Raw genomic sequence first — 6,056 nt, forward strand, 5'->3', positions numbered from 1 at the left:
GAAAAAGAACAACAGCAACCAACAATTCTGGTGATGGTATCTTACACTGAATGCTAATTTTCCCACCTACTTACTCTTCCGTTCATAGAGTATCTTTTAATTATGGATTTATTGATTTTTATTTATGCAAGAGCTTTTAAATTTATATGCTCTGTTATTATTTCTAAAACTATCCTTTGTCTTTACCTTGATCTTCCTTTCTCTATCCATTCTTGTCTTCTCAAGTTCATCATCCTTGTTCTGGCTCCTTTTCTTTTCCTCATTTTTCAACATATTGGCCTGATGGTTGACCACTTAAGCTACACACAATTATTAGCTTTTCTTGAATCCTTATTCTATAACCAGTCATTCTGTGCCAGTGCCTGATTTGGGATTATTATCACCATTTGGTTTCTCTGCTTCTATTAGCATTTTATTAATTTATTAAATTAATTTTATAAATGCTGGATAAAATTATTCCCAAAGTTTTGAATGAATTAGTGAAATCAATGCAGCATTTATTAAGTATGTACTGTGTGCAAAGCATGGTATTCAGTACTGACTGAATACTAAATACTGAAAAGAATTCACAATTCCATAGCCTTTGAACCTAAGACTCCATTACTGAACTTATATATACCCCCACAAAGAAAAAGCTCCCATATATTCCAAAATATTTGTAGCAGCATTTTTTGTGATAGCTAAGAAGTGGATACAAAATAGATACCCATCAGTTGGGGAATGGCTAAACAAATTGTGGCTCATGAGTGCAATGGAATATTGCTGTGCTTTAAGAAATTATTTGTGTAATGAGTATAGATTATGTCAGGTGATACAGACAGAAATAAACAGAGTCAAGAAAACAATATACAATAACTACAACAATGTGCAAAGAACAGAAACACCAAAAAGTAAATAATAATCAAATGATAAAGATCAAAAAGGACTTGAGATATGAGAAGACATTCCCTACATACACTTTTATGGAGGTGGAAGATCCTCAGGTATTACATATTGCACTTGTTTTAGTACTTTTTTTCAATGTACTCATCAATTATGCTGACTTTTTTTCCTCTCTCAAATACTGTTTGTCATATGGGATGGCTCTTTGGGAGAAGTAAGTGGAGAGATACATGGGAGGCTGTTGTGATACATATGAAGAAAATCAGGTAAAACAACTCTGTACTAAAACATCATTGGCAATTGGAAACATTTAACAAAATAAAAATACTATAGAACATAAATAGTATATAGTTTTCTAAGAATATGTGGTCATCAGTAATCTTTGATTACTTTGATTAGAGTATTTGATTTGATTATTTGATTAGAGGCCTCATTTCTACTAGGGTTGAATTTTGTTTGTTTTTTAAAATTTTCAATAGTATTTAATTTTCCAAATTCATGTAAAGATAGTTTTGAACATTCATTTTTGTAAAGCTTTGTGTTCCAAATTTTTCTTTTTTGGGGGGGCATATTTTTCACTTTATTAATTGTTCAATATGTGACATAGTTTATTATACAAAAAATTTTGAAAACTAATAAGATGAGTTGAAGGAAAGGAGAGGAAGAGAAAAATATACTTAACTGAGAAGAAAAGTGGGGAGGGGAGAATTATGTGGCCAGGGAATTAATAAGACCTTAAAGGAAAATGGAGGAGACCTCAAAAAGAGAGGATAGGGATGAAGGAAAGCTGGTAAGAACAAAAGCCAGCTTTAAAAAAATTTTTTTTAAATGGCTGAAGGAACATTATCCTGTATTTACAGGAGAAGAGGGAGAACAACCATAACTTGAAAAGCCCAATGTTAGACTAACATTTGAGAGAAAATATAAACCTAATTTTTATAACTTTGAATGTAGTGAACCTAACAAAAAGCATGACAGATTGGATAAAAAAACAAGTCTACAGTCCACTGTTTACAAGAAATTAAAAAAACAGCTGATGGAAAAATATTTAGTATACATCAAGTAAATTTTTTTTAAAGCAATTATCTGAGAAAGCAAAAAAGCATTCAAAAATAAAAAAGAATAAACAAGGAAAGTATTACACTGTAAAGAACCACAGACAAATCAGTATAACAAAATTTGTTACAAAAAGACAGTAACAATAGTGGCAAAAAATTTGAATATCAGCTCTATCAGCTTTGGATAATTCTAACAAAAAGGAAATATGGAACTGATCAAATATTTGAGGAAAATAGATTTTAAAAACATGGCATTTATTTTCTAAGTGGGACAGCAAACAAATTACATATTTTACTATATCACATGGAACTTAAATGAAAACTGATTGTGTACTAGGCCACTAAGATATTGAAAAGTAAGGTTAAAGGCAAAGAAAACTTAATAAATCTTGTACAAATCATAATGCAACAAAAGCAGAAATTGGTTCAGTCACCACCAATGAAAGTTATAAACTCAAATTGAAAATTAACAATGAAATCTTAAATAATGAGTCAAAGAATAGAATACTAGAAACTGAACAATTATATAAAAGAAAATGATAGTGATGAAAAAAAAATAACCCAAAATTTCTCAACAGATCATTGAAATAATCCAAAATTTCTGTGAACTAGTTAAACTAGCCCTCATGAGGAAAATCATGTTCTTGCAATCATACATTAACAAAATAGGAAAAGTGGATTAATTAAATTATGCATTTAAAAATTAGAAAACCAACAGATAATCCTCAAATAAATGCAAAAGAAAATTAAAAATTAAGAGTGGAAAACAAATTAGAAACAAAACCCATAGAAATGATAAATAAAACTAAAATTTGTTTTCTTTTTTGAAATGATTAAGAAAGTTGATAAACCCTTAGCTAATCTGATTTTTTAAAAGCAGAAAAAGCAATAAAAAGCTAGCTGAAATTGCAGCAAAAACAAAATAGTATACAAAACTGAATGCTTAAGAAAACATTATAAAAGAAAGGAATACTTTAAAAATATAAAATAGCCAAATTTTCACACCAGACAAAATCTCAGAAAAGCAAAAAGTATCTAGGTATACTATTTTCCAGTTTTCCCAGCAGTTTTTGTCAAATAGTGAGTTCTTATTCCTGAAGCTGGAGTCTTTGGGTTTATCAAACAGTATATTACTAGTCATTGTACCTAACCTATTGCACTGATCCACCACTCTATTTCATAGTCAATGCCAAATAATTTTGATGATTGCTGCTTTATTTTTTTTTTAGTTTCAGATCTGGTATGGCTAAGACACCTTCCTTTGCATTTTTTTTTCATTTACTTTCCTTGATATATTTGAGCTTTTTGTTCTTTCAGAGGAATTGTTATTTTTTTAGATCTCTAAAATAATTTTTGATAGTTTTGTATGACACTAAGTAAATTAATTTAAGTAGAATTGTCATTTTTGTTACATTGGCTCGCCCTATCCATGAGCATAATCCAGTAATTCTTAAATTACCTCTCCCTGACCTATTTCCAATATCAATTGTTTTTACACTTTCTTCTATTTTTCATTTTTTTGACTTTGTTTCTTGATACTTAATAGAATCATTAGTTTCCACTGCCTGGTTCTAGTTTTTAGAGAATTATTTCTTCAGTGAGCTCTTGTTATGGGAACCACCTGCTAGTGATGCCACCTGACCAGCAGAATAGATCCTTTCATGTGAGAAGATAATAATGATACAAGGCTGATTTGCAGTTCCTTCATACATACACATAGGTGTGCTATGATTCACACCTGTGAGGGCTTTCTGGAGAACTGACCTTCCCCTTTACACTTAGGCAAAGTCTTTAACAAGCTCTTTTCAACTTGGCATTTTAATTCATCATTTTGGTGCCTTTTTTTTTTTTTTTTTTTTTAAATTAAATGATTGTCTTTTCACCATTTTCTGCCTTTGGTCTCATTTCTTTACCTAGGACTATAATTTTTTTCAATTTTTTTTTAGCTCATCCTGGAATTCCTGTTGGACTTGTGCCCATTTTACTTTTTTTTCCCTTCAAGTCTTTTCTCATAGCTGTTTCATTTCATTGTCTTCTGAGCTTGTGTCTTGATCTTCTATCACATAGTAGCTAGATCCTTTGTTCTTGGGTTTTTTTTTTTTTTTTTTTACCTAGTTCTGGATTTTGAACTTTATGTTAAAGTTGGGCTCTATTTCAGGTACTGTGAGGAAGAACACTGTCTCACCAAACTAGTTTTGGGAGTTAAGAAGTTTTCAGTGTTTCCAAAATGGTGTGATCTGGGGAGAGGAGTGAGTGGTCATCACTTTCTTGTTTTGCACTTTAGTGCTCACCCAGGAAAGATCCTTGATCCCTTGGATTATAATTGGTACTGTTCCACAAGATCCCTGATCCCTTGAGACCAGAAGTACTAAGACTAGAGGCCTCTATAATCTCTTTCTAAATAGTTGCCTGATCCCCTTACTGTCTGTTGCTCAAGATTTCTCCAAAAGGGTACTGTTTCTTTTACCACTTCCTAGACCATTGCCATTGATTCCATATTGACTCCAGACCAGCTTCCACCCTTGTGATATAGATCTTTTTTTCCCCCTGAGGCAATTGGAGTTAATTGACTTGCCCAGGGTCACACAGCCAAGAAGTGTTAAGTATCCAAGCTCATATTTGAACTCAGGTCCTCCTGACTTCAGAGCTGGTGCTCTACCCACTGTGCCACCTAGCTGCCCCTATAGATCTTTTTTCAATGTCTTAGGCTGGAAGAATGTCTCATTCTGACCTTTTGTTGGCTCTGCTACTCTAGAATTTGATCTGGGGTATTATTTTAGAGTTATTTGGAGGAGAATATTAGAAGAGCTCAGCTGAATGCTTTCTCTACCATCTTTTCTCTGTCCTCAAATCTCTCTCCTTTTCCATTTTTAACTTTTATTACTCTTATTTCAGTATAAAAATATTTTAAAGCATTTTCTGTTTTTAACTTTTGCTTCTCTCTCTTTTTAATTTTTTTTAAAAGAAATTCTACTTGAATTTGGACCCAAACTGTCTTTTTCTTTGAAGCTTATAGATATTTGGGAGTCATTTTCTCCTTCTCGATGTTATCTTGAGCAAGAAAACATCTTGAGATGAGATAAAAGGGGAAGAAAAGGGAGAGCATGGCAAATGATCTCAATATTTTGGTGACATGATGAGGTCTTAGCTAAGGGGAACTGAATAGTGCATGTAGGTAAAGAATAGATTCATTAAAGTCTTGAAAGATGGTTTTCAACAGTATTTCTGGAGTGGAAGCTAAGGAATTAATAAGGAAAGTATATTTTAGTTGTTATGAAGGCCAGTTAAGATGAAATGACAAATTTTTATTGGTCCCAATTGGCACTTTTTGTGACTTCCTCCAGCTCTTAGTAGCAGCATTTGAAGGTGGAAGATGATGGGAGTAATCCTAGTTGGAGGTTGACGAGTGTAATCATTGATAAAAAGGGAATCAAGGGTGAAGTGAGTTGGTCCAAAAGAGTCCAGATGGGAGAAAAGTGTAGGCAGTGTATAGGATGATGGTCTGTAGTAAAAATTGAGGTTGGAGGGGATAGAAGTAACAATGAGATTAGACAATTTTGGGGATTGTAAAACATAAGGAAAAATTGAAGATGATCATCAGCCAAAGGAGTAAGTCGATAAATTGAATTTTTGAGATTGTGATCTTTAAGTTGAGCTCTTCTCTGTTTTAAAAAACTTCTTCCCTGATAGGCTCTCTTTTTCTTTTTTTCCAAGTTGAAAGCTCTTGGCAGTAGATGGAGCCATTTCTTCTGACTTCTTTTCTATGAAAAAATGTCATTGTGCTTTGGAAGAACTTATTAAACATGAATTAAGATTTTTTTCTGGCATATGGACTATAATAAAAACAGAACTCCAATACGAACCTATTTTCTTAACAAAAAGTGGGGGAGGAGAGACAGAAAGGAAACAGTATAGGTCCTTTATGACTCCCTCTCACCTTGTACTGAGAGTGGCACCTTACCCACATTTGGCCTTTTAATTCTTGGTATAAGGTTTAGAAAGAAGAGATGAGCCAAAGGAAACTGCATAAAACATGTTTCTTAATAATAGAATTTGAGCCTTAATCCTGGAAGGTATGTCCAAATTTCTCCCTCCTTTCCGCCAACCCCCAAACAT

This window comes from Sarcophilus harrisii, chromosome 4, assembly GCF_902635505.1.
Source record: "Sarcophilus harrisii chromosome 4, mSarHar1.11, whole genome shotgun sequence".
Lineage (NCBI taxonomy): Eukaryota > Metazoa > Chordata > Mammalia > Dasyuromorphia > Dasyuridae > Sarcophilus > Sarcophilus harrisii.